The following is a 7497-nucleotide window of genomic DNA, read 5'->3' as shown; positions in this document are numbered from 1 at the left end:
TACTATAGTCGTTATGGGTGCCTGACACCTTCCCGTAGCGAAAACAACTCCCGGACCTCGATTCTCAAAGGGTTTTGCTTACTTTTTCCCTTCCCAAGAAAAAATGAGATATCACCGGTTAAAAAGGTTCAAACGTAATCAATGTTTGACACCCGAAAACCAAGATAAAACAACTCTGTGTTGAAGAATCTATGCACGTCAGATTTGATGACAAAGAGCTTGAAGATAAAACTTCAAAGCAAGATGAAAGTTTTGCAGAGATACAGGTTCCTGAAGTTACTCCAGAACCTGATCAGATAGCTGAATCTGAAGATAGTCCAGAAGCTGAACCCACATCAGAAGCGCAAGATGAAACTGCTTCTGATGAAGCACAAGATGGCTCACATCAAGCAGATCCTCCCAGAAACATATTCAAACATAAGTCTTCACATCCTGAGGAGCTAATCATTGGAAATAAAGATAGTCCAAGAAGAACAAGATCACATTTCAGACAAGTAGAGTCAATGATTGGACTAATCTCAATGATTGAACCTACAACAGTTGATGAAGCACTCTCAGATGATGGATGGATCCTAGCTATGCAAGAAGAGTTGAATCAATTTCAAAGAAATGATGTGTGGGATCTGGTACCCAAACCTCAGCACAAGAACATTATTGGAACAAAATGGGTATTCAGAAACAAGCTGAATGAGCAAGGTGAAGTAACAAGAAACAAAGCCAGGCTTGTTGCACAAGGGTATAGTCAACAAGAAGGCATTGATTACACTGAAACATTTGCTCCAGTTGCAAGATTGGAAGCAATCAGGTTACTTCTTTCCTATGCAGTTAATCATGGCATAATATTATATCAGATGGATGTCAAGAGTGCATTTCTCAATGGTGTCATAGAAGAAGAAGTGTATGTCAAGCAACCTCCTGGATTTGAGGATATTAAATATCCTGACCATGTTTTTAAACTGAAGAAATCACTATATGGCTTGAAACAAGCTCCCAGAGCTTGGTATGATAGACTAAGTAATTTCTTAATCAAGAATGATTTTAAAAGAGGACAAGTTGATACAACACTCTTCAGAAGGACCCTTGGGAAAGATATTCTTGTTGTGCAAATATATGTTGATGATATAATATTTGGTTCTACTAATGCATCTCTTTGCAAGGAATTCTCTAAGTTGATGCAGGATGAATTTGAAATGAGCATGATGGGAGAGCTGAAGTTCTTCCTTGGCATTCAAATCAATCAATGCAAAGATGGAGTCTATATTCATCAATCAAAGTACACAAAGGAGCTTCTGAAGAAGTTCAAACTTGAAGATTGTAAAGTGATGAACACTCCAATGCACCCTACGTGCACCTTAAGCAAAGAAGATGAAGGAGCTAAAGTAGATCAGAAGCTGTATAGAGGTATGATTGGTTCTTTGTTATACCTTACTGCATCTAGGCCAGATATTTTATTCAGTGTATGCTTGTGTGCAAGATTCCAATCAGATCCTAGAGAATCTCATATGACTGCTGTCAAGAGAATCTTCAGGTATTTGAAAGGAACAACTAATCTTGGACTCCTTTATAGGAAATCCTTAGATTATAAGCTAATTGGATTCTGTGATGCTGATTATGCTGGTGATAGGATTGAAAGAAAGTCAACCAGTGGCAATTGTCAATTTCTGGGTGATAATCTTATATCCTGGGCTAGCAAAAGACAAACAACTATTGCTATGTCTACAGCAGAAGCAGAATACATTTCAGCTGCAAGTTGTTGTACACAACTACTTTGGATGAAACATCAGTTGGAAGACTAGAAGATAATTGCTAACAGTATTCCCATTTATTGTGATAATACTGCTGCTATTTGTTTGTCTAAAATCCAATTTTGCATTCAAGAGCTAAGCACATTGAAATCAAACACCATTTTATCAGAGATTATGTTCAAAAAGGAATTTTAGATATACAATTCATTGATACTGAAAATCAATGGGCTGATATATTTACTAAGCCTTTAACTGTTGAAAGATTTGATTTTATAAAGAAAAATTTGAACATGCACTTTGTATCTGATTAAATGCTTGCTTGCTCCTGAATAGGATTTTAGGTTCTGAAGTTAGTTCAGAAGCAGTAGTCCATCAGAAGCTCTTTATTGAGGTTCTGAGGAAAACTCGCTTCTGATAATGATGACGTCAGCATCTGAAGTCCAGAAGCTGGATTTATTGCTTTCGAATAGTTGAATTAGTGGAAACGTTGGGAGTTACTTTTTAAAAGTAACTTCTGGCCCACTAACTTGGTAGTTACTCTGTGAACTTCTTGCGTGGCCTGTATGTGTTGGTGTATAACAAAAAGGGCAACGATGATTTAATAGCTTTGAAAGTACTTTTCACGCGCCCCCAATTTGTCATTAATGTTATGTTTGTTTGTCTCTTTTGAATTGCAAACGTTTTTACTCTTAAACACTTTTTCAATTCACACACTACTCACTCACAACAAACACATTTTGCTCTCAAACCTCTTGCGAAGTAAGCGCAAAAACCTTAGAACCCTATATTCTCTAAATCTTCTTCAATCTTCATCAAATGGCATCATCAAGCTCAAAAGTTTCTGAATCTACCTCAAACATGCAAAGCGCACCAGAATCTGGGTCCGTCTACAAAGAGAAGACTATGGATATTCCATGGAAATCCTTAACAGTTCAAGTAGAATCACCGGTGGACTTCGCTTCACTTAAGAAGTACAAAGTGAACATGGAAGGATTGATAGAAACTCAGAAGCTGTCTGAGTATTTCAAGATGCTAAATGGGCCAACATATGTGAACTTGGTCAAGGACTTTTGGTTAAAAGCTGAAGTGTACAATGAAAAGCCTGCAAAAGTTGTAAGCAAACAAGCTGGGTCAAAGAAAGGGAAAATGACCATGGATATGAATCCTACATCATTTGATAGCTTAGAAATAAGGTCTGAAGTGATGGGCATTCCTATAACCATCACTGAGGGCGTTATAGCTAAAGCTTGTAGAATGAATGCAGAAGGAAGGTTTCAAGAAATAGTCAAGAAGGAAGATGTCCTGCTGCAAAGCTACTACAACACTCTTCTGGGTGGAAACAAAGATGCTAAGCCTTCTGAAATGGAGATTCACAACAGAATGTTGGTGAAATTCAGTAACGATTGCTTCTTTCAAAGAGCAGGTGGGTCTGATCAACCCAACAACCAACAGAAGCTAGCAATTTACTTCATGACCAATCTGGAAAAGATAAACTTCCCAAGATATGTAATGAATCATCTCTGCTGGGCTATAAATGAAGGCACTATTAAAGGAATAAAACAAGTACCTTATGGAAGATTATTGTCTGAGATCTTTCATCAAGGAAGAGTGCTGAACTTCTTGAGAAATACAAGGAGTGCTTCTGATAAATGCTTTGAAGTGTCTACTTCTGAAAGGACTATTAGTAGCAGGAGCTTATTCTCTATGAAGTATATCAAGAAAGCTCCTGAGAATGAAAAGTGGTTGGAGATGACCACAGAAGAAACTGAGATTATCAGGAACTTTCCTTCAATCTTTGAGGAAAGTAATTCTAAAATCTTGGCAAAATCAGTAGCTGAGTATGTCTTGGAAGAAGATGCAAGCACTCAGGAGGAAGCTGTTCCTGCTAAAGTGAAGAAGGTTAAGAGTGCTACTGCATCAGAAGCAGCTACTGATAAGGGCAAGCAACAGAAGGTTGCTAAGAGAAAGAGAGGGAAAGCTGAAACCGTTTGTCATAAAGAAAGGTTGGAAGAAGCTTGGGAGGAGATAGAGAAAGAAGAGGCAGAGCCTAAGCTGAAAAGAAAGAAGGCGCCACTTGATATGAAAAGCTCTATGGTTCAAGTGACTCCAGTCATGAAGAGAATGGCCAAGGAACATTCTGATGACTTTTTAGCTAATAGGCGAGAAGTGAAAGCCTTGAAAGAACTTGGAAGAGAAGAGGAAGGAGAAAGGATGCTAATCGTGGATGAAGCTGATGCTGAAAATGTAGAGCAAGTTCAGAATCTTGGAACTTCAGAAGCGGTAGATAACTCTGCAATGTTATCTAAGGTACCTCAAGTTTCTCACACATCTTGTACCACATCCTCTATTCCTTCTGAAGACACTTCTCTTTTAGATCACCTAGAAAGTCATTATCTAGGTGAACTACCCCAATCTGGCTTTAACACAACCTCACAAAACGCCTCTGAGACAACTCCAGAAGCAACTGCTTCTGATAAAGTTGTTTCAGAAGACCCCCCACAACAAAAACCTTCACCAGAAAAAGCCTTTTCACCCCCTACAACTTCATCACCCCCAACTGTTCCTGAACCATCTGTTCCTGAACAAGTCACTCCTCAAAAGACCGTTCCTGAACATATTGTTCCTGAACAACCAGCTGCTAAACCCATTCCTGAACCTGAAACTGCTGCTCCTGAACACATTGTTCCTGAGCCAACCCCTGCTTCCATAACTCCTTCACCAGTACAAGTTATCAAGATCACCCATCATACTGGTGTATGTGATATGGACACAGACTCTGAGGATGATCAAAATGATCATGCCTCTGATATGGTAGTTGACCCCACTCCTGACCAACCATCAACTAGCCAATCCTTAACTACAAATGACCAATCATCATCAAACCTACCCATTATACACTTAGCCCCTCCAAAACCCTCTAAACAACCTTCACCTCCCACCATTTACCTGCATTCTCAAGTACTAAAAGATGTGTGGGAAGATATTGCTTTTGAAGTTCTCAGACTGATAGCAGGAAGAAGTGACTTGGGTCATCAAGTTAGCTATCAGAAGCAATGGAATAGGATAAAAGAAAGGGTCGTCAACCTGATTTCAGCTTTGCATGATTCATGCATTGAGGCTCAAGAGCAAGCCAAGCAGAAGCTGGAAGATTGGTTGAATGGAATAGAAGAGAATACTGGAGATGTTGAAGTTCTTGGTACTTGGGTGAAGAATCCACTCAGTATCAGAGGCAAAGAACCTGATGAATTCCTGCCTAAGGAGCTGCATCTGATTATTCCTTCTGAGATCCTGGAGAAGATTGATGCACCTAACCTGGCTCTAGCTCAGGAGAACAAGGTGTTCAAAGAAGAAAATGACAGGCTGGAAACAGAGCTACTAGAGCAGAAGCTGAAGATATCAAAATTGGAAGCTGATATGCAAGAAGCCAAGATCAGAGAAGACAACTACAGAAAAGATATGGACAAGAAGTATGCTCATGTTTAAGAGCTTCTGAAGAAGATTTTAGAGAAATAAGCCAAACCCATAGTTGCACACTTTTAGCTTATTTTTTTTTTTTGTCTCTTTAGGCTTTTAATATTCTTTGATCATCTCTGCTTCTGATTTAGTTCTTTTCGCTTCTGATATTATAAGCTTCTGAATTCTTCTTGCTTCTGAAAATCCTTAACTGTTCATACCTTGTGTGTTATTATTTGCTTTGATAATAATGCTTGCTATGCTTGTTATTTAATCTTTGAAGATGGTTAATATGCTTTAAAATAATTTGAATTATGCTCTGAACCTTTAATCTTATGTTTTTCTCATCTCTTCTTTTTGTTTATGTCTTTTTGCTAATGACAAAAGGGGGAGTATATGTGATAGTATTTAAAGGCTCTGAGCCCCATTAAAAATATTTGAAAATTTTGAAAAATTTCTATCTTTTTGTTTTACCTTTAAAAGGGTGTATCAAAAAGGGTGAAGTATCAAATTTCAAATAAAATTAATTGAACCATTCTTCTTATCTATAAGTCAATTCTTTCAATTTTTTTAGCTCTGATATTATTGTGCGAAAAATGAATTTAATTAACCTGGATAGAACATAGGGGGAGCTTACAAACCTCACCTTAAAGACTATCAGACTCAGGGGGAGTTAGAGCTTACAAACCTCAGACTCTGAGCTTACAAACCTCAGAAACCCCAAAGTCAACTCGTTAATTAGATTAACAACAATTGACCAATTTTAAATACTATTGTTTGTCATCATCAAAAAGGGGGAGATTGTTGGAACAAAATGTGCTTAACAATGAACCTCAAAGAGTTTTGACGATAACAAGGTATTAAAAATTGTAAATTGGACTAGCTAATATTTGTTCAAGTGTACAGGACCATTGTTAAAAAGTTACATCATTAATTGGTTCTGAATGAGCAAATAAAGAGCAAAAGAAAATGAAGCTTAGATGATTCTGAAGGCAATACGCTCCTGAAAGTTGAAAGCGCTCCTGAAGTCAAGCTGCTCCTGAAGATAGTAAAAGCGCTCCTGAAGAAATAGTGCTCCTGAAGAATAGTGCTCCTGAAGACAGGAGGTCCAGAAGCCACATTATCAGAAGCTGCATCATCAGAAGCTGCATCATCAGAAGCTGCCTCATCAGAAGTCATTTCACCAGAAGCTGAAGATCAACTGGATTTGCAGAAGATTCAAAGATTGAAGAATCTACATTGCAAAAGCTGTCTATTGGACTCGAAAACACAGCAGAAAATTAGTGGAACATTGCAACGGTCATTTCAAAGGTGTTTGAAGGCATGTGCTTGCAATTTGGACGAAAGCGTTGACATTGTACTATTGTACGAACTGTACAACCACCTTCTCCACTACTCTGTTTTGTGTCCATGCTACAAGACAAGAAAACAGCTTCAGAATACGGCTTCGCCTGCAAAGATGTTCCTTTGGATAAGGAATGGATTTCAAATTTGTTCTTCATAGGACAACAACCAAATCAGGCAAAATATCATTGGTGAAAGATCAAGCTTCAACAACGACTCTTTGGTGTGCTGGCAATTTCACAACGTCTCTTTCACACCTCTATATAAAGGAGTGAAGACTTAGAGTTTTGGCAATGCAAGAACGCTGAACGAAAGACTCACAACATTTTTACAAGTGCCAAACCTCTGCTGAAATTGTTCTGCATTCACTTAGAATTTCTGTGTCTCAAAGTCATATCTTAGAAATTCTTAAGTCCATTGAGTCTGTATCTGATTTATATTGTGAGCACCTCTGATTGTATATCAAGTGTTCAACCTTAAACAATTTTCTGTGTAATTTTGTTTAGTTAGGAAGTCTCTTGCAGTTGTGCTTGAGCAGGAAGTCTCTTGATTGTGTTCTTGAGCAAAGGAAGTCTCTAGCTTGTGTGCTTGAGCAAAGGAAGTCTCTTGCTTGTGTGCTTGAGCAATTGTAATCAGATATTACTCTTAGTGAAATCTCCTTGGAAGTGCAAGGGGGACTGGACTACTTCCGGATTGTGGAAGGAACCAGTATAATTGCTTTGTGTCGTTCTTCTTCTCTCTCTCTGTTTTTATTCCGCTTCATTTAGATTCTGATCATCACTTCAGAAGCTGTCTCACTTAGCTTCTGATCAGTGTGTTCAGTTTTTAGGAGAAACGAAGAATTTTTCAAAACACAATTTAACCCCCCTTCTTGTGTTTTTCTCACCTTCAAACTTGATAGGGCCAAACCGCAAGTGCACGGCCTATCGAAGTAATAGTAGTAAGAAGAGTATCG

The sequence above is a fragment of the Medicago sativa genome, chromosome 6, assembly GCF_051527215.1.
Source record: "Medicago sativa cultivar Bolivia chromosome 6, Bolivia_mono, whole genome shotgun sequence".
Taxonomy (NCBI): Eukaryota; Viridiplantae; Streptophyta; class Magnoliopsida; order Fabales; family Fabaceae; genus Medicago; species Medicago sativa.
The sequence above is the reverse complement of the archived record's forward strand: the minus strand, read 5'-3'. Positions refer to the sequence as shown.